The 25,148-nt window shown below is 44.8% G+C and overlaps 1 long non-coding RNA gene across 1 annotated transcript; it reads right to left on the bottom strand.

Moving 5' to 3' along the window:
* Positions 1 to 292: 292 nt before the first annotated feature.
* On the bottom strand, positions 293 to 23,802 carry LOC125704875 (uncharacterized). The gene is made up of 3 exons (XR_007381270.1): positions 23,783 to 23,802; positions 6,170 to 6,241; positions 293 to 392 (listed from the first exon to the last, which is right to left on the bottom strand). It is a non-coding gene; the product is annotated as an uncharacterized LOC125704875 (long non-coding RNA).
* Between the last annotated feature and the right edge of the window lie 1,346 nt (positions 23,803 to 25,148).

The raw sequence follows: 25,148 nt of genomic DNA, 5'->3' as shown, positions 1-25,148 counted from the left end.
TATGTATGTCCTGATCTGAGATCAGCTGTTCTGAGGTCAGCCTAAGAGCTTTCTGTAAGACCTGTTCTGAGATCAGCTTGAGACCTGTATGTATGACCTGATCTGTGATCAGCTTAAGAGCTCTATGTGTGACCTGAACTGAGATCAGCTGTCTGAGATCTGCCAGCGATCTGTTTGTATGAACTGATCTGAGATCAGCTTAAGATCTATATGTATGACCGGATCTGAGATCAGCTTGAGAGCTGAATACATGACCTGATCTGAGATCAGCTATCTGAGATCTACCTGACAGCTGTATGTATGACCAGATCTGAGATCAGCCTGAGAGCTGTATGTATGACCTGATCTGAGATCAGTTGTTGTACGATCAGCCTGAGAGCTGTATGTATGACCTGTTCTGAGATCAGCCTGAGATCTGTATGTATGACCTGATCTGAGATCAGCTTGAGAGCTGTATGTATGACCTGATCTGAGATCAGCTTAAGATCTCTATTTGTGACCTGAACTGAGATCAGTTCTTCTGAGATCAGCCTGAGAGCTGTATGTATGACCTGATCTGAGATCAGCTTGAGAGCTCTATGCGTGACCTGATCTGAGATGAGCTTGAGAGCTCTATATGTGACCTGATCTGAGATCAGCTGTCTGAGATCTCCCTGAGAGCTGTATGTATGACCTAATCTGAGATCACTTTGAGAGCTATATGTATGACCTCATCTGAGATCAGCTCGAGAGCTCTATGTGTGACCTGATCTGAGATCAGCTGTCTGAGTTCAGCCTGAGAGTTGTATGTATGATCTGATCTGAGATCAGCCTGAGAGCTATATTTATGACCTGGTCTGAGATCAGCTTGAGAGCTCTATGCGTGACCTGATCTGAGACGAGCTTGAGAGCTCTATATGTGAACTGATCTGAGATCAGCTGTCTGAGATCAGCTTGAGAGCTGTATTCATGACCTGATCTGAGGTCAGCCTGAGACCTGTATGTATGACCTGATCTGAGATCAGCTTAAGAGCTCTATTTGTGACCTTATCTGAGATCAGTTGTTGTAAGATTAGCCTGAGAGCTGTATGTATGACCTGTGCTGAGATCAGCCTGAGACCTGTATGTATGACCTGACCTGAGATCAGCTTAAGAGCTGTATGTGTGACCTGATCTGAGATCAGTTGTTCTGAGATCAGCCTGAGAGCTGTATGTATGACCTGATCTCAGGTCAGCCTGAGAGCTGTATGTATGACCTGATCTGAGATCAGCTAGAGAGCTGTATGTATGACCTGATCTGAGATCAGCTTGAGAGCTCTATACGTGACCTGATCTGAGATCAGCTTGATAGCTGTATTTATGACATGATCTGAGATCAGCTTTATAGCTGTATGCCTGACCTGATCTGAGATCAGCTTGAGAGCTCCATGTTTGACCTGATCTGAGATCAGCTGTTCTGAGATCAGCCTAAGAGCTCTCGGTATGAGCCGTTCTGAGATCAGCCTGAGAGCTGTATGTATGACCTGATCTGAGATCAGCATGAGAGCTATATACGTGACCTGATCTGAGATCAGCTTGAGACCTGTATGTATGACCGGATCTGAGATAAGCTTAAGAGCTGTATATGTGACCTGATCTGAGATCAGTTGTTCTAAGATCAGCCTGAGAGCTCTACATTTCAACTGTTCTGAGATCAGTTGTTCTGAGATCAGCCTGAGAGCTGTATGAATGACCTGATCTGAGATCAGCTTGAGAGCTGTATGTATGTCCTGACCTAAGATCAGCTGTTCTGAGATCAGCCTAAGAGCTTTCTGTAAGACCTGTTCTGAGATCAGCTGGAGAACTGTATGAATGACCAGATCTGAGATCAGCTTAAGAGCTCTATGTGTGTCCTGATCTGAGATCAGTTGTTCTAAGATCAGCCTGAGACCTCTGTATGACATGTTCTGAGATCTGCCTGAGAGCTGTATGTATGACCTGATCTGAGATCAGCTTAAGAGCTCTTTGTGTGACCTGATCTGAGATCAGCTGTCTGAAATCAGCCTGAGAGCTGTATGTATTACCTGATCTGAGATCAGCTTGAGAGCTGTATGTATGATCTGATCTGAGATCAGCTTGATAGCTGTACATATGACCTGATCTGAGATCAGCTTGAGACATCCATGTGTGATCTGATCTGAGATCAGCTGTTCTGAGATCAGCCTGAGAGGTGTATGTATGACCTGATCTGAGATCAGCCTGAGAGCTGTATGTATGACCTGATCTGAGATCAGCTTGAGAGCTGTATGTATGACCTGATCTGAGATCAGCTAGAGAGCTGTATGTATGACCTGATCTGAGAACAGCTTGAGAGCTCTATACGTGACCTGATCTGAGATCAGCTTGATAGCTGTATTTATGACATGATCTGAGATCAGCTTTATAGCTGTATGCATGACCTGATCTGAGATCAGCTTGAGAGCTCCATGTTTGACCTGATCTGAGATCAGCTGTTCTGAGATCAGCCTAAGAGCTCTCGGTATGAGCCGTTCTGAGATCAGCCTGAGAGCTGTATGTATGACCTGATCTGAGATCAGCATGAGAGCTATATACGTGACCTGATCTGAGATCAGCTTGAGACCTGTATGTATGACCGGATCTGAGATAAGCTTAAGAGCTGTATATGTGACCTGATCTGAGATCAGTTGTTCTAAGATCAGCCTGAGAGCTCTACATTTCAACTGTTCTGAGATCAGTTGTTCTGAGATCAGCCTGAGAGCTGTATGAATGACCTGATCTGAGATCAGCTTGAGAGCAGTATGTATGTCCTGACCTAAGATCAGCTGTTCTGAGATCAGCCTAAGAGCTTTCTGTAAGACCTGTTCTGAGATCAGCTTGAGAACTGTATGAATGACCAGATCTGAGATCAGCTTAAGAGCTCTATGTGTGTCCTGATCTGAGATCAGTTGTTCTAAGATCAGCCTGAGACCTCTGTATGACATGTTCTGAGATCTGCCTGAGAGCTGTATGTATGACATGATCTGAGATCAGCTTAAGAGCTCTTTGTGTGACCTGATCTGAGATCAGCTGTCTGAAATCAGCCTGAGAGCTGTATGTATGACCTGATCTGAGATCAGCTTGAGAGCTGTATGTATGACCTGATCTGAGATCAGCTTGAGAGCTCCATGTGTGACCTGATCTGAGATCAGCTGTCTGAGATCAGCCTGAGAGCTGTATGTATGACCTGATCTGAGATCAGCTTGAGAACTCTATGTGTGACCTGATCTGAGATCAGCTGTCTAAGATCAGACTGAGAGCTGTATGTATGACCTGATCTGAGATCAGCTTGAGAGCTGTATGTATGATCTGATCTGAGATCAGCTTGATAGGTGTACATATGACCTGATCTGAGATCAGCTTGAGACATCCATGTGTGATCTGATCTGAGATCAGCTGTTCTGAGATCAGCCTGAGAGCTGTATATATGACCTGATCTGAGATCAGCCTGAAAGCTGTATGTATGACCTGATCTGAGATCAGCTTGAGAGCTGTATGTATGACCTGATCTGAGATCAGCTTAAGAGCTCTATTTGTGACCTGATCTGAGATCAGCCTGAGAGCTGTATGTATGACCTGATCTGAGATCAGCATGAGAGCTATATACGTGACCTGATCTGAGATCAGCTTGAGACCTGTATGTATGACCGGATCTGAGATATGCTTAAGAGCTGTATATGTGACCTGATCTGAGATCAGTTGTTCTAAGATCAGCCTGAGAGCTCTACATTTCAACTGTTCTGAGATCAGTTGTTCTGAGATCAGCCTGAGAGCTGTATGAATGACCTGATCTGAGATCAGCTTGAGAGCTGTATGTATGTCCTGACCTAAGATCAGCTGTTCTGAGATCAGCCTAAGAGCTTTCTGTAAGACCTGTTCTGAGATCAGCTGGAGAACTGTATGAATGACCAGATCTGAGATCAGCTTAAGAGCTCTATGTGTGTCCTGATCTGAGATCAGTTGTTCTAAGATCAGCCTGAGACCTCTGTATGACATGTTCTGAGATCTGCCTGAGAGCTGTATGTATGACCTGATCTGAGATCAGCTTAAGAGCTCTTTGTGTGACCTGATCTGAGATCAGCTGTCTGAAATCAGCCTGAGAGCTGTATGTATGACCTGATCTGAGATCAGCTTGAGAGCTGTATGTATGATCTGATCTGAGATCAGCTTGATAGCTGTACATATGACCTGATCTGAGATCAGCTTGAGACATCCATGTGTGATCTGATCTGAGATCAGCTGTTCTGAGATCAGCCTGAGAGGTGTATGTATGACCTGATCTGAGATCAGCCTGAGAGCTGTATGTATGACCTGATCTGAGATCAGCTTGAGAGCTGTATGTATGACCTGATCTGAGATCAGCTAGAGAGCTGTATGTATGACCTGATCTGAGAACAGCTTGAGAGCTCTATACGTGACCTGATCTGAGATCAGCTTGATAGCTGTATTTATGACATGATCTGAGATCAGCTTTATAGCTGTATGCATGACCTGATCTGAGATCAGCTTGAGAGCTCCATGTTTGACCTGATCTGAGATCAGCTGTTCTGAGATCAGCCTAAGAGCTCTCGGTATGAGCCGTTCTGAGATCAGCCTGAGAGCTGTATGTATGACCTGATCTGAGATCAGCATGAGAGCTATATACGTGACCTGATCTGAGATCAGCTTGAGACCTGTATGTATGACCGGATCTGAGATAAGCTTAAGAGCTGTATATGTGACCTGATCTGAGATCAGTTGTTCTAAGATCAGCCTGAGAGCTCTACATTTCAACTGTTCTGAGATCAGTTGTTCTGAGATCAGCCAGAGAGCTGTATGAATGACCTGATCTGAGATCAGCTTGAGAGCTGCATGTATGTCCTGACCTAAGATCAGCTGTTCTGAGATCAGCCTAAGAGCTTTCTGTAAGACCTGTTCTGAGATCAGCTTGAGAACTGTATGAATGACCAGATCTGAGATCAGCTTAAGACCTCTATGTGTGTCCTGATCTGAGATCAGTTGTTCTAAGATCAGCCTGAGACCTCTGTATGACATGTTCTGAGATCTGCCTGAGAGCTGTATGTATGACATGATCTGAGATCAGCTTAAGAGCTCTTTGTGTGACCTGATTTGAGATCAGCTGTCTGAAATCAGCCTGAGAGCTGTATGTATGACCTGATCTGAGATCAGCTTGAGAGCTGTATGTATGACCTGATCTGAGATCAGCTAGAGAGCTCCATGTGTGACCTGATCTGAGATCAGCTGTCTGAGATCAGCCTGAGAGCTGTATGTATGACTTGATCTGAGATCAGCTTGAGAACTCTATGTGTGACCTGATCTGAGATCAGCTGTCTAAGATCATACTGAGAGCTGTATGTATGACCTGATCTGAGATCAGCTTGAGAGCTGTATGTATGATCTGATCTGAGATCAGCTTGATAGCTGTACATATGACCTGATCTGAGATCAGCTTGAGACATCCATGTGTGATCTGATCTGAGATCAGCTGTTCTGAGATCAGCCTGAGAGCTGTATATATGACCTGATCTGAGATCAGCCTGAAAGCTGTATGTATGACCTGATCTGAGATCAGCTTGAGAGCTGTATGTATGACCTGATCTGAGATCAGCTTAAGAGCTCTATTTGTGACCTGATCTGAGATCAGCTTGAGAGCTCTATGTGTGACCTGATCTGAGATCAGCTGTCTGAGATCTCCCTGAGAGCTGTATGTATGACCTGATCTGAGATCACTTTGAGAGCTATATGTATGACCTCATCTGAGATCAGCTCGAGAGCTCTATGTGTGACCTAATCTGAGATCAGCTTGAGAGCTCTATGTGTGACCTGATCTGAGATCAGCTGTCTGAGTTCAGCCTGAGAGCTGTATGTGTGATCTGATCTGAGATCAGCGTGAGAGCTATATGTATGACCTGGTCTGAGATCAGCTTGAGAGCTCTATGCGTGACCTGATCTGAGACGAGCTTGAGAGCTCTATATGTGAACTGATCTGAGATCAGCTGTCTGAGATCAGCCTGAGAGCTGTATTTTTGACCTGATCTGAGGTCAGCCTGAGACCGGTATGTATGACCTGATCTGAGATCAGCTTAAGAGCTCTATTTGTGACCTTATCTGAAATCAGTTGTTGTAAGATTAGCCTGAGAGCTGTATGTATGACCTGTTCTGAGATCAGCCTGAGACCTGTATGTATGACCTGATCTGAGATCAGCTTAAGAGCTGTATGTGTGACCTGATCTGAGATAAGTTGTTCTGATATCAGCCTGAGAGCTGTATGTATGACCTTTTCTGAGTTCAGCCTGAAAGCTATATGTATGACCTGATCTGAGATCAGCATGAGAGCTATATACGTGACCTGATCTGAGATCAGCTTGAGACCTGTATGTATGACCGGATCTGAGATAAGCTTAAGAGCTGTATATGTGACCTGATCTGAGATCAGTTGTTCTAAGATCAGCCTGAGAGCTCTACATTTCAACTGTTCTGAGATCAGTTGTTCTGAGATCAGCCAGAGAGCTGTATGAATGACCTGATCTGAGATCAGCTTGAGAGCTGCATGTATGTCCTGACCTAAGATCAGCTGTTCTGAGATCAGCCTAAGAGCTTTCTGTAAGACCTGTTCTGAGATCAGCTTGAGAACTGTATGAATGACCAGATCTGAGATCAGCTGTCTAAGATCATACTGAGAGCTGTATGTATGACCTGATCTGAGATCAGCTTGAGAGCTGTATGTATGATCTGATCTGAGATCAGCTTGATAGCTGTACATATGACCTGATCTGAGATCAGCTTGAGACATCCATGTGTGATCTGATCTGAGATCAGCTGTTCTGAGATCAGCCTGAGAGCTGTATATATGACCTGATCTGAGATCAGCCTGAAAGCTGTATGTATGACCTGATCTGAGATCAGCTTGAGAGCTGTATGTATGACCTGATCTGAGATCAGCTTAAGAGCTCTATTTGTGACCTGATCTGAGATCAGCTTGAGAGCTCTACGTGTGACCTGATCTGAGATCAGCTGTCTGAGATCTCCCTGAGAGCTGTATGTATGACCTGATCTGAGATCACTTTGAGAGCTATATGTATGACCTCATCGGAGATCAGCTCGAGAGCTCTATGTGTGACCTAATCTGAGATCAGCTTGAGAGCTCTATGTGTGACCTGATCTGAGATCAGCTGTCTGAGTTCAGCCTGAGAGCTGTATGTGTGATCTGATCTGAGATCAGCGTGAGAGCTATATGTATGACCTGGTCTGAGATCAGCTTGAGAGCTCTATGCGTGACCTGATCTGAGACGAGCTTGAGAGCTCTATATGTGAACTGATCTGAGATCAGCTGTCTGAGATCAGCCTGAGAGCTGTATTTTTGACCTGATCTGAGGTCAGCCTGAGACCGGTATGTATGACCTGATCTGAGATCAGCTTAAGAGCTCTATTTGTGACCTTATCTGAAATCAGTTGTTGTAAGATTAGCCTGAGAGCTGTATGTATGACCTGTTCTGAGATCAGCCTGAAACCTGTATGTATGACCTGATCTGAGATCAGCTTAAGAGCTGTATGTGTGACCTGATCTGAGATCAGCTTTATAGCTGTATGCATGACCTGATCTGAGATCAGCTTGAGAGCTCCATGTTTGACCCGATCTGAGATCAGCTGTTCTGAGATCAGCCTAAGAGCTCTCGGTATGAGCCGTTCTGAGATCAGCCTGAGAGCTGTATGTATGACCTGATCTGAGATCAGCTTGAGAGCTGTATGTATGATCTGATCTGAGATCAGCTTGATAGCTGTACATATGACCTGATCTGAGATCAGCTTGAGACATCCATGTGTGATCTGATCTGAGATCAGCTGTTCTGAGATCAGCCTGAGAGGTGTATGTATGACCTGATCTGAGATCAGCCTGAGAGCTGTATGTATGACCTGATCTGAGATCAGCTTGAGAGCTGTATGTATGACCTGATCTGAGATCAGCTAGAGAGCTGTATGTATGACCTGATCTGAGAACAGCTTGAGAGCTCTATACGTGACCTGATCTGAGATCAGCTTGATAGCTGTATTTATGACATGATCTGAGATCAGCTTTATAGCTGTATGCATGACCTGATCTGAGATCAGCTTGAGAGCTCCATGTTTGACCTGATCTGAGATCAGCTGTCTGAGATCAGCCTGAGAGCTGTATGTATGACCTGATCTGAGATCAGCTTGAGAACTCCATCTGTGACCTGATCTGAGATCAGCTGTCTGAGATCAGACTGAGAGCTGTATGAATGACCTGATCTGAGATCAGCTTGAGAGCTGTATGTATGACCTGATATGAGATCAGCTTGATAGCTGTACATATGACCTGATCTGAGATCAGCTTGAGACTTCCATGTGTGATCTGATCTGAGATCAGCTGTTCTGAGATCAGCCTGAGAGCTGTATATATATCCTGATCTGAGATCAGCTTGAGAGCTGTATGTATGACCTGATCTGAGATCAGCTTGAGAGCTCTATGTGTGACCTGATCTGAGATCAGCTGTCTGAGATCAGCCTGAGATCTGTGTGTATGACCTGATCTGAGATCAACTTGAGAGCTGTATGTACGACCTGATCTGAGATCAGCTTGAGAGCTCTATGTGTGACCTGATCTGAGATCAGCTTGCGAGTTCCATGTGTGATCTGATCTGAGATCAGCTGTTCTGAGATCAGCCTGAGAGCTGTATATATGACCTGATCTGAGATCAGCCTGAGAGCTGTATGTATGACCTGATCTGAGATCAGCTTGAGAGCTGTATGTATGACCTGATATGAGATCAGCTTGATAGCTGTACGTATGACCTGATCTGAGATCAGCTTGAGAGTTACATGTGTGATCTGATATGAGATCAGCTGTTCTGAGATCAGCCTGAGAGCTGTATATATGACCTGATCTGAGATCAGCCTGAGAGCTGTATGTATGACCTGTTCTGAGATCAGCTTGAGAACTCTATGTGTTACCTGATCTGAGATCAGCTGTCTGAGATCAGCCTGAGATCTATATGTATGACCTGATCTGAGATCAGCTTGAGAGCTGTATGTATGACCTGATCTGAGATCAGCTTGATAGCTGTACGTATGACCTGATCTGAGATCAGCCTGAGAGTTCCATGTGTGATCTGATCTGAGATCAACTGTTCTGAGATCAGCCTGAGAGCTGTATATATGACCTGATGTGAGATCAGCCTGAGAGCTGTATGTATGACCTGATCTGAGATCAGCTTAAGAGCTCTATGTGTGTCCTGATCTGAGATCAGTTGTTGTAAGATCAGCCTGAGACCTCTGTATGACATGTTCTGAGATCTGCCTGAGAGCTGTATGTATGACCTGATCTGAGATCAGCTTAAGAGCTCTTTGTGTGACCTGATCTGAGATCAGCTGTCTGAGATCAGCCTGAGAGTTGTATGTATGACCTGATCTGAGATCAGCTTGAGAGCTGTATGTATGACCTGATCTGAGATCAGCTTGAGAGCTCCATGTGTGACCTGATCTGAGATCAGCTGTCTGAGATCAGCCTGAGAGCTGTATGTATGACCTGATCTGAGATCAGCTTGAGAACTCTATGTGTGACCTGATCTGAGATCAGCTGTCTGAGATCACACTGAGAGCTGTATGAATGACCTGATCTGAGATCAGCTTGAGAGCTGTATGTATGACCTGATCTGAGATCAGCTTGATAGCTGTACATATGACCTGATCTGAGATCAGCTTGAGACTTCCATGTGTGATCTGATCTGAGATCAGCTGTTCTGAGATCAGCCTGAGAGCTGTATATATATCCTGATCTGAGATCAGCTTGAGAGCTGTATGTATGACCTGATCTGTGATCAGCTTGAGAGCTGTATGTATGTCCTGATCTGAGATCAGCTTGAGAGCTCTATGTGTGACCTGATCTGAGATCAGCTGTCTGAGATCAGCCTGAGATCTGTGTGTATGACCTGATCTGAGATCAGCTTGAGAGGTGTATGTACGACCTGATCTGAGATCAGCTTGAGAGCTCTATGTGTGACCTGATCTGAGATCAGCTTGAGAGTTCCATGTGTGATCTGATCTGAGATCAGCTGTTCTGAGATCAGCCTGAGAGCTGTATATATGACCTGATCTGAGATCAGCTTGAGAGCTGTATGTATGACCTGATATGAGATCAGCTTGATAGCTGTACGTATGACCTGATCTGAGATCAGCTGTCTGAGATCACACTGAGAGCTGTATGAATGACCTGATCTGAGATCAGCTTGAGAGCTGTATGTATGACCTGATCTGAGATCAGCTTGATAGCTGTACATATGACCTGATCTGAGATCAGCTTGAGACTTCCATGTGTGATCTGATCTGAGATCAGCTGTTCTGAGATCAGCCTGAGAGCTGTATATATGACCTGATCTGAGATCAGCCTGAGAGCTGTATGTATGACCTGATCTGAGATCAGCTTGAGAGCTGTATGTATGACCTGATCTGAGATCAGCTTGAGAGCTCTATGTGTGACCTGATCTGAGATCAGCTGTCTGAGATCAGCCTGAGATCTGTGTGTATGACCTGATCTGAGATCAGCTTGAGAGGTGTATGTACGACCTGATCTGAGACCAGCTTGAGAGCTCTATGTGTGACCTGATCTGAGATCAGCTTGAGAGTTCCATGTGTGATCTGATCTGAGATCAGCTGTTCTGAGATCAGCCTGAGAGCTGTATATATGACCTGATCTGAGATCAGCCAGAGAGCTGTATGTATGACCTTGTCTGAGATCAGCTTGAGAGCTGTATGTATGACCTGATATGAGATCAGCTTGATAGCTGTACGTATGACCTGATCTGAGATCAGCTTGAGAGTTACATGTGTGATCTGATCTGAGATCAGCTGTTCTGAGATCAGCCTGAGAGCTGTATATATGACCTGATCTGAGATCAGCCTGAGAGCTGTATGTATGACCTGTTCTGAGATCAGCTTGAGAACTCTATGTGTGACCTGATCTGAGATCAGCTGTCTGGGATCAGCCTGAGATCTATATGTATGACCTGATCTGAGATCAGCTTGAGAGCTGTATGTATGACCTGATCTGAGATCAGCTTGATAGCTGTACGTATGACCTGATCTGAGATCAGCTTGAGAGTTCCATGTGTGATCTGATCTGAGATCAGCTGTTCTGAGATCAGCCTGAGAGCTGTATATATGACCTGATCTGAGATCAGCCTGAGAGCTGTATGTATGACCTGATCTGAGATCAGCTTAAGAGCTCTATTTGTTACCTGATCTGAGATCAGTTGTTGTAAGATTAGTCTATGAGCTCTATTTGTGACCTGATCTGAGATCAGCTTTAGAGCTGTATGTTTGTCAAGGTCTGAGATCAGCTTGAGAGCTCTATGTGTGACCTGATCTGAGATCAGCTGTCTGAGATCAGCCTGAGAGCTGTATGTGTGACCTGATCTGAGATCAGCTTGATAGCTGTGTGAATGACCTGATCTAAGATCAGCTTAAGAGCTCCATGTGTGACCTGATCTGAGATCAGTTTGATAGCTGTATGAATGACCTGATCTGAGATCAGCTTAAGAGCTCCATGTGTGACCTGATCTGAGATCAGCTGTCTGAGATCAGCCTGAGATCTGTGTGTATGACCTGATCTGAGATCAGCTTGAGAGCTGTATGTACGACCTGATCTGAGATCTGCTTGAGAGCTCTATGTGTGACCTGATCTGAGATCAGTTCTTCTAAGATCAGCCTTAGAGCTGTATGTATGAACTGTTCTGAGATCAGTTGTTCTGAGACCGGCCTGAGAGCAGTATGTATAACCTGTTTTGAGATCAGCCTGAAAGCTATATGTATGACCTGATCTGAGATCAGCTTGAGAGCTGTATGTATGACCTGATATGAGATCAGCTTGATAGCTCTACGTATGACCTGATCTGAGATCAGCTTGAGAGTTCCATGTGTGATCTGATCTGAGATCAGCTGTTCTGAGATCAGCCTGAGAGCTGTATATATGACCTGATCTGAGATCAGCCTGAGAGCAGTATGTATGACCTGTTCTGAGATCAGCTTGAGAACTCTATGTGTGACCTGATCTGAGATCAGCTGTCTGTGATCAGCCAGAGATCTATATGTATGACCTGATCTGAGATCAGCTTGAGAGCTGTATGTATGACCTGATCTGAGATCAGCTTGATAGCTGTACGTATGACCTGATCTGAGATCAACTTGAGAGCTGTATGTTTGTCCTGACTTAAGATCAGCTGTTCTGAGATCAGCCTAAGAGATTTCTGTAAGACCTGTTCTGAGATCAGCTTGAGAACTGTATGAATGACCAGATCTGAGATCAGCTTAAGAGCTCTATGTGTGTCCTGATCTGAGATCAGTTGTTCTAAGATCAGCCTGAGACCTCTGTATGACATGTTCTGAGATCAGCCTGAGAGCTGTATGTATGACCTGATCTGAGATCAGCTGAAGAGCTCTTTGTGTGACCTGATCTGAGATCAGCTTGATAGCTGTACGTATAACATGATCTGAGATCAGCGTGAGAGTTCCATGTGTGATCTGATCTGAGATCAGCTGTTCTGAGATCAGCCTGAGAGCTGTATATATGAACTGCTCTGAGATCAGCTTGATAGCTGTGTGAATGACCTGATCTAAGATCAGCTTAAGAGCTCCATGTGTGACCTGATCTGAGATCAGCTTGAGAGCTGTATGTACGACCTGATCTGAGATCAGCTTGAGAGCTCTATGTGTGACCTGATCTGAGATCAGCTGTCTGAGATCAGCCTGAGATCTGTGTGTATGACCTGATCTGAGATCAGCTTGAGAGCTGTATGTACGACCTGATCTGAGATCAGCTTGAGAGCTCTATGTGTGACCTGATCTGAGATCAGCTTGAGAGTTCCATGTGTGATCTAATCTGAGATCAGCTGTTCTGAGATCGGCCTGAGAGCAGTATGTATGACCTGTTTTGAGATCAGCCTGAGATCTATATGTATGACCTGATCTGAGATCAGCTTGAGAGCTATATGTATGACCTGATCTGAGATCAGCTTGATAGCTGTACGTATAACATGATCTGAGATCAGCTTGAGAGTTCCATGTGTGATCTGATCTGAGATCAGCTGTTCTGAGATCAGCCTGAGAGCTGTATATATGACCTGCTCTGAGATCAGCCTGAAAGCTGTATGTATGACCTGATCTGAGATCAGCTTAAGAGCTCTATTTGTGACCTGATCTGAGATCAGTTGTTGTAAGATCAGTCTATGAGCTCTATTTGTGACCTGATCTGAGATCAGCTTGAGAGCTGTATGTTTGACAAGGTCTGAGATAAGCTTGAGAGCTCTATGTGTGACCTCATCTGAGATCAGCTGTCTGAGATCAGCCTGAGAGCTGTATGTGTGACCTGATCTGAGATCAGCTTGATAGCTGTGTGAATGACCTGATCTAAGATCAGCTTAAGAGCTCCATGTGTGACCTGATCTAAGATCAGTTTGATAGCTGTATGAATGACCTGATCTGAGATCAGCTTAAGAGCTCCATGTGTGACCTGATCTGAGATCAGCTGTCTGAGATCAGCCTGAGATCTGTGTGTATGACCTGATCTGAGATCAGCTTGAGAGCTGTATGTACGACCTGATCTGAGATCTGCTTGAGAGCTCTATGTGTGACCTGATCTGAGATCAGTTCTTCTAAGATCAGCCTTAGAGCTGTATGTATGAACTGTTCTGAGATCAGTTGTTCTGAGACCGGCCTGAGAGCAGTATGTATAACCTGTTTTGAGATCAGCCTGAAAGCTATATGTATGACCTGATCTGAGATCAGCTTGAGAGCTGTATGTATGACCTGATATGAGATCAGCTTGATAGCTGTACGTATGACCTGATCTGAGATCAGCTTGAGAGTTCCATGTGTGATCTGATTTGAGATCAGCTGTTCTGAGATCAGCCTGAGAGCTGTATATATGACCTGATCTGAGATCAGCCTGAGAGCAGTATGTATGACCTGTTCTGAGATCAGCTTGAGAACTCTATGTGTGACCTGATCTGAGATCAGCTGTCTGTGATCAGCCAGAGATCTATATGTATGACCTGATCTGAGATCAGCTTGAGAGCTGTATGTATGACCTGATCTGAGATCAGCTTGATAGCTGTACGTATGACCTGATCTGAGATCAACTTGAGAGCTGTATGTTTGTCCTGACTTAAGATCAGCTGTTCTGAGATCAGCCTAAGAGATTTCTGTAAGACCTGTTCTGAGATCAGCTTGAGAACTGTATGAATGACCAGATCTGAGATCAGCTTAAGAGCTCTATGTGTGTCCTGATCTGAGATCAGTTGTTCTAAGATCAGCCTGAGACCTCTGTATGACATGTTCTGAGATCAGCCTGAGAGCTGTATGTATGACCTGATCTGAGATCAGCTGAAGAGCTCTTTGTGTGACCTGATCTGAGATCAGCTGTCTGAGATCAGCCTGAGAGCTATATGTATGACCTGATCTGAGATCAGCTTGAGAGCTCCATGTGTGACCTGATCTGAGATCAGCTTGAGAGTTCGATGTGTGATCTGATCTGAGATCAGCTGTTCTGAGATCAGCCTGAGAGCTGTATATATGACCTGATCTGAGATCAGCCTGACAGCTGTATGTATGACCTGATCTGAGATCAGCTTAAGAGCTCTATTTGTGACCTGATCTGAGATCAGTTGTTGTAAGATCAGTCTATGAGCTCTATTTGTGACCTGATCTGAGATCAGCTTGAGAGCTGTATGTTTGACAAGGTCTGAGATCAGCTTGAGAGCTCTATGTGTGACCTCATCTGAGATCAGCTGTCTGAGATCAGCCTGAGAGCTGTATGTGTGACCTGATCTGAGATCAGCTTGATAGCTGTGTGAATGACCTGATCTAAGATCAGCTTAAGAGCTCCATGTGTGACCTGATCTAAGATCAGCTTGATAGCTGTATGAATGACCTGATATGAGATCAGCTTAAGAGCTCCATGTGTGACCTGATCTGAGATCAGCTTGAGAGCTGTATGCACGACCTGATCTGAGATCAGCTTGAGAGCTCTATGTGTGACCTGATCTGAGATCAGCTGTCTGAGATCAGCCTGAGATCTGTATGTACGACCTGATCTGAGATCAGCTTGAGAGCTCTATGTGTGACCTGATCTGAGATCAGTTGTTCTAAGATCAGCCTTAGAGCTGTATGTATGAACTGTTCTGAGATCAGTTGTTCTGAGACCGGCCTGAGAGCTGTATGTATGACCTGATCTGAGATCAGCTTGAGAGCTGTATGTATGACCTGATCTGAGATCAGCTTGATAGCTGTACGTATGACCTGATCTGAGGTCAGCTTGAGAGTTCCATGTGTGATCTGATCTGAGATCAGCTGTTCTGAGATCAGCCTGAGAGCTGTATATATGACCTGATCTGAGATCAGCCTGAGAGCTGTATATATGACCTGATCTGAGATCAGCCTGAGAGCTGTATGTATGACCTGTTCTGAGATCAGCTTGAGAACTCTATGTGTGACCTGATCTGAGATCAGCCTGAGAGCTGTATGTATGAACTGATCTGAGATCAGCTTAAGAGCTCTATTTGTGACCTGATCTGAGATCAGTTCTTGTAAGATCAGTCTATGAGCTCTATTTGTGACCTGATCTGAGATCAGCTATCTGAGATCGGCCTGAGAGCTGTATGTGTGACCTGATCTGAGATCAGCTTGATAGCTGTGTTAATGACCTGATCTAAGATCAGCTTAAGAGCTCCATGTGTGACCTGATCTGAGATCAGCTTGATAGCTGTATGAATGACCTGATCTGAGATCAGCTTAAGAGCTCCATGTGTGACCTGATCTGAGATCAGCTTGAGAGCTGTATGTACGACCTGATCTGAGATCAGCTTGAGAGCTCTATGTGTGACCTGATTTGAGATCAGCCTGAGAGCTGTATGAATGACCTGATCTGAGATCAGCTTAAAAGCTCTATTTGTGACCTGATCTGAGATCAGTTGTTGGAAGATCAGTCTATGAGCTCTATTTGTGACCTGATCTGAGATCAGCTTGAGAGCTATATGTTTGACAAGGTCTGAGATCAGCTTGAGAGCTCTATGTGTGACCTGATCTGAGATCAGCTGTGTGAGATCAGCCTGAGAGCTGTATGTGTGGCCTGATCTGAGATCAGCTTGATAGCTGTGTGAATGACCTGATCTAAGATCAGCTTATGAGCTCCATGTGTGACCTGATCTGAGATCAGCTTGAGAACTATATGTACGACCTGATCTGAGATCAGCTTGAGAGCTCTATGTGTGACCTGACCTAAGATCAGCTGTTCTGAGATCAGCCTAAGAGCTTTCTGTAAGACCTGTTCTGAGATCAGCTTGAGAACTGTACGAATGACCAGATCTGAGATCAGCTTAAGAGCTCTATGTGTGTACTGATCTGAGATCAGTTGTTCTAAGATCAGCCTGAGACCTCTGTATGACATGTTCTGAGATCAGCCTGAGAGCTGTATGTATGACCTGATCTGAGATCAGCTGAAGAGCTCTTTATGTGACCTGATCTGAGATCAGCTGTCTGAGATCAGCCTGAGAGCTGTATGTATGACCTGATCTGAGATCAGCTTGAGAGCTGTATTTTTGACAAGGTCTGAGATCAGCTTGAGAGCTGTATGTATGACCTGATCTGAGATCAGCTTGAGAGCTGTATGTATGACCTGATCTGAGATCAGCTTGAGAGCTCCATGTGTGACCTGATCTGAGATCAGCTGTCTGAGATCAGCCTGAGAGCTGTATGTATGACCTGATCTGAGATCAGCTTGAGAACTCTATGTGTGACCTGATCTGAGATCAGCTTGAGAGCTGTATGTATGACCTGATCTGAGATCAGCTTGAGAGCTGTATGTTTGACCTGGTCTGAGATCAGCTTGAGAGCTCTATGTGTGACCTGATCTGAGATCAGCTGTCTGAGATCAGCCTGAGAGCTGTATGTGTGACCTGATCTGAGATCAGCTTGATAGCTGTGTGAATGACCTGATCTAAGATCAGCTTAAGAGCTCCATGTGTGACCTGATCTGAGATCAGCTTGATAGCTGTATGAATGACCTGATCTGTGATCAGCTTAAGAGCTCCATGTGTGACCTGATCTGAGATCAGCTGTCTGAGATCAGCCTGAGATCTGTTTGTATGACCTGATCTGAGATCAGCTTGAGAGCTGTATGTACGACCTGATCTGAGATCAGCTTGAGAGCTCTATGTGTGACCTGATCTGAGATCAGTTGTTCTAAGATCAGCCTTAGAGCTGTATGTATGAACTGTTCTGAGATCAGCTTGAGAGCTGTATGTATGACCTGATCTGAGATCAGCTTGATAGCTGTACGTATGACCTGATCTGAGATCAGCTTGAGAGTTCCATGTGTGATCTGATCTGAGATCAGCCTCAGAGCTGTATATATGACCTGATCTGAGATCAGCCTGAGAGCTGTATGTATGACCTGTTCTGAGATCAGCTTGAGAACTCTATGTGTGACCTGATCTGAGATCAGCCTGAGAGCTGTATGTATGAACTGATCTGAGATCAGCTTAAGAGCTCTATTTGTGACCTGATCTGAGATCAGTTCTTGTAAGATCAGTCTATGAGCTCTATTTGTGACCTGATCTGAGATCAGCTTGAGAGCTGTATGTTTGACAAGGTCTGAGATCAGCTTGAGAGCTCAATGTGTGACCTGATCTGAGATCAGCTGTCTGAGATCGGCCTGAGAGCTGTATGTGTGACCTGATCTGAGATCAGCTTGATAGCTGTGTTAATGACCTGATCTAAGATCAGCTTAAGAGCTCCATGTGTGACCTGATCTGAGATCAGCTTGATAGCTGTATGAATGACCTGATCTGAGATCAGCTTAAGAGCTCCATGTGTGACCTGATCTGAGATCAGCTTGAGAGCTGTATGTACGACCTGATCTGAGATCAGCTTGAGAGCTCTATGTGTGACCTGATTTGAGATCAGCCTGAGAGCTGTATGAATGACCTGATCTGAGATCAGCTTAAGAGCTCTATTTGTGACCTGATCTGAGACCAGTTGTTGTAAGATCAGTCTATGAGCTCTATTTGTGACCTGATCTGAGTTCAGCTTGAGAGCTGTATGTTTGACAAGGTCTGAGATCAGCTTGAGAGCTCTATGTGTGACCTGATCTGAGATCAGCTGTGTGAGATCAGCCTGAGAGCTATATGTGTGGCCTGATCTGAGATCAGCTTGATAGCTGTGTGAATGACCTGATCTAAGATCAGCTTATGAGCTCCATGTGTGACCTGATCTGAGATCAGCTTGAGAACAATATGTACGACCTGATCTGAGATCAGCTTGAGAGCTCTATGTGTGACCTGATCTGAGATCAGCTGTCTGAGATCAGCCTGAGATCTGTGTGTATGACCTGATCTGAGATCAGCTTGAGAGCTGTATGTACGACCTGATCTGAGATCAGCTTGAGAGCTCTATGTGTGACCTGATCTGAGATCAGTTCTTCTAAGATCAGCCTTAGAGCTGTATGTATGAACTGTTCTGAGATCAGATGTTCTGAGACCGGCCTGAGAGCAGTATGTATGACCTGTTTTGAGATCAGCCTGAGATCTATATGTATGACCTGATCTGAGATCAGCTTGAGAGCTAAATGTAAGACCTGATCTGAGATCAGCTTGATAGCTGTACGTATGACATGATCTGAGATCAGCTTGAGAGTTCCATGTGTGATCTGATCTGAGATCAGCTGTTCTGAGATCAGCCTGAGAGCTGTATATATGACCTGATCTGAGATCAGCCTGAGAGATGTATGTATGAACTGATCTGAGATCAGCTTAAGAGCTCTATTTGTGACCTGATCTGAGATCAGTTGTTGTAAGATCAGTCTATGAGCTCTATTTTTGACCTGATCTGAGATCAGCTTGAGAGCTGTATGTTTGACAATGTCTGAGATCAGCTTGAGAGCTGTATGTGTGACCTGATCTGAGATCAGCTGTCTGAGATCAGCCTGAGAGCTGTATGTGTGACCTGATCTGAGATCAGCTTGATTGCTGTGTGAATGACCTGATCTAAGATCAGCTTAAGAGCTCCATGTGTGACCTGATCTGAGATCAGATTGATAGCTGTATGAATGACCTGATCTGAGATCAGCTTAAGAGCTCCATGTGTGACCTGATCTGAGATCAGCTTGAGAGCTGTATGTACGACCTGATCTGAGATCAGCTTGAGAGCTCTATGTGTGACCTGATCTGAGATCAGCTGTCTGAGATCAGCCTGAGATCTGTGTGTATGACCTGATCTGAGATCAGCTTGAGAGCTGTATGTACGACCTGATCTGAGATCTGCTTGAGAGCTCTATGTGTGACCTGATCTGAGATCAGTTCTTCTAAGATCAGCCTTAGAGCTGTATGTATGAACTGTTCTGAGATCAGTTGTTCTGAGACCGGCCTGAGAGCAGTATGTATGACCTGTTTTGAGATCAGCCTGAAAGCTATATGTATGACCTGATCTGAGATCAGCTTGAGAGCTGTATGTATGACCTGATATGAGATCAGCTTGATAGCTATACGTATGACCTGATCTGAGATCAGCGTGAGAGTTCCATGTGTGATCTGATCTGAGATCATCTGTTCTGAGATCAGCCTGAGAGCTGTATATATGACCTGATCTGAGATCAGCCTGAGAGCTGTATGTATGACCTGTTCTGAGATCAGCTTGCGAACTCTATGTGTGACCTGATCTGAGATCAGCTGTCTGAGATCAGCCTGAGATCTATATGTATGACCTGATCTGAGATCAGCTTGAGAGCTGTATGTATGACCTGATCTGAGATCAGCTTGATAGCTGTACGTATGACCTGATCTGAGATCAGCTTGAGAGCTGTATGTTTGTCCTGACCTAAGATCAGCTGTTCTGAGATCAGCCTAAGAGCTTTCTGTAAGACCTGTTCTGAGATCAGCTTGAGAACTGTATGAATGACCAGATCTGAGATCAGCTTAAGAGCTCTATGTGTGTCCTGATCTGAGATCAGTTGTTCTAAGATCAGCCTGAGACCTCTGTATGACATGTTCTGAGATCAGCCTGAGAGCTGTATGTATGACCTGATCTGAGATCAGCTGAAGAGCTCTTTGTGTGACCTGATCTGAGATCAGCTGTCTGAGATCAGCCTGAGAGCTGTATGTATGACCTGATCTGAGATCAGCTTGAGAGCTGTATTTTTGACAAGGTCTGAGATCAGCTTGAGAGCTGTATGTATGACCTGATCTGAGATCAGCTTGAGAGCTGTATGTATGACCTGATCTGAGATCAGCTTGAGAGCTCCATGTGTGACCTGATCTTAGATCAGCTGTCTGAGATCAGCCTGAGAGCTGTATGTATGACCTGATCTGAGATCAGCTTGAGAACTCTATGTGTGACCTGATCTGAGATCAGCTTGAGAGCTGTATGTATGACCTGATCTGAGATCAGCTTGAGAGCTGTATGTTTGACCTGGTCTGAGATCAGCTTGAGAGCTCTATGTGTGACCTGATCTGAGATCAGCTGTCTGAGATCAGCCTGAGAGCTGTATGTGTGACCTGATCTGAGATCAGCTTGATAGCTGTGTGAATGACCTGATCTAAGATCAGCTTAAGAGCTCCATGTGTGACCTGATCTGAGATCAGCTTGATAGCTGTATGAATGACCTGATCTGTGATCAGCTTAAGAGCTCCATGTGTGACCTGATCTGAGATCAGCTGTCTGAGATCAGCCTGAGATCTGTTTGTATGACCTGATCTGAGATCAGCTTGAGAGCTGTATGTACGACCTGATCTGAGATCAGCTTGAGAGCTCTATGTGTGACCTGATCTGAGATCAGCTGTTCTAAGATCAGCCTTAGAGCTGTATGTATGAACTGTTCTGAGATCAGCTTGAGAGCTGTATGTATGACCTGATCTGAGATCAGCTTGATAGCTGTACGTATGACCTGATCTGAGATCAGCTTGAGAGTTCCATGTGTGATCTGATCTGAGATCAGCCTCAGAGCTGTATATATGACCTGATCTGAGATCAGCCTGAGAGCTGTATGTATGACCTGTTCTGAGATCAGCTTGAGAACTCTATGTGTGACCTGATCTGAGATCAGCCTGAGAGCTGTATGTATGAACTGATCTGAGATCAGCTTAAGAGCTCTATTTGTGACCTGATCTGAGATCAGTTCTTGTAAGATCAGTCTATGAGCTCTATTTGTGACCTGATCTGAGATCAGCTTGAGAGCTGTATGTTTGACAAGGTCTGAGATCAGCTTGAGAGCTCAATGTGTGACCTGATCTGAGATCAGCTGTCTGAGATCGGCCTGAGAGCTGTATGTGTGACCTGATCTGAGATCAGCTTGATAGCTGTGTTAATGACCTGATCTAAGATCAGCTTAAGAGCTCCATGTGTGACCTGATCTGAGATCAGCTTGATAGCTGTATGAATGACCTGATCTGAGATCAGCTTAAGAGCTCCATGTGTGACCTGATCTGAGATCAGCTTGAGAGCTGTATGTACGACCTGATCTGAGATCAGCTTGAGAGCTCTATGTGTGACCTGATTTGAGATCAGCCTGAGAGCTGTATGAATGACCTGATCTGAGATCAGCTTAAGAGCTCTATTTGTGACCTGATCTGAGACCAGTTGTTGTAAGATCAGTCTATGAGCTCTATTTGTGACCTGATCTGAGTTCAGCTTGAGAGCTGTATGTTTGACAAGGTCTGAGATCAGCTTGAGAGCTCTATGTGTGACCTGATCTGAGATCAGCTGTGTGAGATCAGCCTGAGAGCTATATGTGTGGCCTGATCTGAGATCAGCTTGATAGCTGTGTGAATGACCTGATCTAAGATCAGCTTATGAGCTCCATGTGTGACCTGATCTGAGATCAGCTTGAGAACTATATGTACGACCTGATCTGAGATCAGCTTGAGAGCTCTATGTGTGACCTGATCTGAGATCAGCTGTCTGAGATCAGCCTGAGATCTGTGTGTATGACCTGATCTGAGATCAGCTTGAGAGCTGTATGTACGACCTGATCTGAGATCAGCTTGAGAGCTCTATGTGTGACCTGATCTGAGATCAGTTCTTCTAAGATCAGCCTTAGAGCTGTATGTATGAACTGTTCTGAGATCAGATGTTCTGAGACCGGCCTGAGAGCAGTATGTATGACCTGTTTTGAGATCAGCCTGAGATCTATATGTATGACCTGATCTGAGATCAGCTTGAGAGCTAAATGTAAGACCTGATCTGAGATCAGCTTGATAGCTGTACGTATGACATGATCTGAGATCAGCTTGAGAGTTCCATGTGTGATCTGATCTGAGATCAGCTGTTCTGAGATCAGCCTGAGAGCTGTATATATGACCTGATCTGAGATCAGCCTGAGAGATGTATGTATGAACTGATCTGAGATCAGCTTAAGAGCTCTATTTGTGACCTGATCTGAGATCAGTTGTTGTAAGATCAGTCTATGAGCTCTATTTTTGACCTGATCTGAGATCAGCTTGAGAGCTGTATGTTTGACAAGGTCTGAGATCAGCTTGAGAGCTGTATGTATGACCTGATCTGAGATCAGCTGTCTGAGATCAGCCTGAGAGCTGTATGTGTGACCTGATCTGAGATCAGCTTGATAGCTGTGTGAATGACCTGATCTAAGATCAGCTTAAGAGCTCCATGTGTGACCTGATCTGAGATCAGATTGATAGCTGTATGAATGACCTGATCTGAGATCAGCTTAAGAGCTCCATGTGTGACCTGATCTGAGATCAGCTTGAGAGCTGTATGTACGACCTGATCTGAGATCAGCTTGAGAGCTCTATGTGTGACCTGATCTGAGATCAGCTGTCTGAGATCAGCCTGAGATCTGTGTGTATGACCTGATCTGAGATCAGCTTGAGAGCTGTATGTACGACCTGATCTGAGATCTGCTTGAGAGCTCTATGTGTGACCTGATCTGAGATCAGTTCTTCTAAGATCAGCCTTAGAGCTGTATGTATGAACTGTTCTGAGATCAGTTGTTCTGAGACCGGCATGAGAGCAGTATGTATGACCTGTTTTGAGATCAGCCTGAAAGCTATATGTATGACCTGATCTGAGATCAGCTTGAGAGCTGTATGTATGACCTGATATGAGATCAGCTTGATAGCTGTACGTATGACCTGATCTGAGATCAGCGTGAGAGTTCCATGTGTGATCTGATCTGAGATCATCTGTTCTGAGATCAGCCTGAGAGCTGTATATATGACCTGATCTGAGATCAGCCTGAGAGCTGTATGTATGACCTGTTCTGAGATCAGCTTGCGAACTCTATGTGTGACCTGATCTGAGATCAGCTGTCTGAGATCAGCCTGAGATCTATATGTATGACCTGATCTGAGATCAGCTTGAGAGCTGTATATATGACCTGATCTGAGATCAGCTTGATAGCTGTACGTATGACCTGATCTGAGATCAGCTTGAGAGCTGTATGTTTGTCCTGACCTAAGATCAGCTGTTCTGAGATCAGCCTAAGAGCTTTCTGTAAGACCTGTTCTGAGATCAGCTTGAGAACTGTATGAATGACCAGATCTGAGATCAGCTTAAGAGCTCTATGTGTGTCCTGATCTGAGATCAGTTGTTCTAAGATCAGCCTGAGACCTCTGTATGACATGTTCTGAGATCAGCCTGAGAGCTGTATGTATGACCTGATCTGAGATCAGCTGAAGAGCTCTTTGTGTGACCTGATCTGAGATCAGCTGTCTGAGATCAGCCTAAGAGCTGTATGTATGACCTGATCTGAGATCAGCTTGAGAGCTGTATGTTTGACAAGGTCTGAGATCAGCTTGAGAGCTGTATGTATGACCTGATCTGAGATCAGCTTGAGAGCTGTATGTATGACCTGATCTGAGATCAGCTTGAGAGCTCTATGTGTGACCTGATCTGAGATCAGCTGTCTGAGATCAGCCTGAGAGCTGTATGTATGACCTGATCTGAGATCAGCTTGAGAGCTGTATGTATGACCTGATCTGAGATCAGCTTGAGAGCTGTATGTTTGACCTGGTCTGAGATCAGCTTGAGAGCTCTATGTGTGACCTGATCTGAGATCAGCTGTCTGAGATCAGCCTGAGAGCTGTATGTGTGACCTGATCTGAGATCAGCTTGATAGCTGTGTGAATGACCTGATCTAAGATCAGCTTAAGAGCTCCATGTGTGACCTGATCTGAGATCAGCTTGATAGCTGTATGAATGACCTGATCTGTGATCAGCTTAAGAGCTCCATGTGTGACCTGATCTGAGATCAGCTGTCTGAGATCAGCCTGAGATCTGTTTGTATGACCTGATCTGAGATCAGCTTGAGAGCTGTATGTACGACCTGATCTGAGATCAGCTTGAGAGCTCTATGTGTGACCTGATCTGAGATCAGTTGTTCTAAGATCAGCCTTAGAGCTGTATGTATGAACTGTTCTGAGATCAGTTGTTCTGAGACCGGCCTGAGAGCTGTATGTATGACCTGATCTGAGATCAGCTTGAGAGCTGTATGTATGACCTGATCTGAGATCAGCTTGATAGCTGTACGTATGACCTGATCTGAGATCATTTTGAGAGTTCCATGTGTGATCTGATCTGAAATCAGCTGTTCTGAGATCAGCCTGAGAGCTGTATATATGACCTGATCTAAGATCAGCCTCAGAGCTGTATATATGACCTGATCTGAGATCAGCCTGAGAGCTGTATGTATGACCTGTTCTGAGATCAGCTTGAGAACTCTATGTGTGACCTGATCTGAGATCAGCCTGAGAGCTGTATGTATGAACTGATCTGAGATCAGCTTAAGAGCTCTATTTGTGACCTGATCTGAGATCAGTTCTTGTAAGATCAGTCTATGAGCTCTATTTGTGACCTGATCTGAGATCAGCTTGAGAGCTGTATGTTTGACAAGGTCTGAGATCAGCTTGAGAGCTGTATGTATGACCTGATCTGAGATCAGCTTGAGAGCTGTATGTTTCACCTGGTCTGAGATCAGCTTGAGAGCTCTATGTGTGACCGGATCTGAGATCAGCTGTCTGAGATCGGCCTGAGAGCTGTATGTGTGACCTGATCTGAGATCAGCTTGATAGCTGTGTAAATGACCTGATCTAAGATCAGCTTAAGCGCTC

The sequence above is a fragment of the Brienomyrus brachyistius genome, chromosome 12, assembly GCF_023856365.1.
Source record: "Brienomyrus brachyistius isolate T26 chromosome 12, BBRACH_0.4, whole genome shotgun sequence".
Lineage (NCBI taxonomy): Eukaryota > Metazoa > Chordata > Actinopteri > Osteoglossiformes > Mormyridae > Brienomyrus > Brienomyrus brachyistius.
The sequence above is the reverse complement of the archived record's forward strand: the minus strand, read 5'-3'. Positions and strand labels throughout refer to the sequence as shown.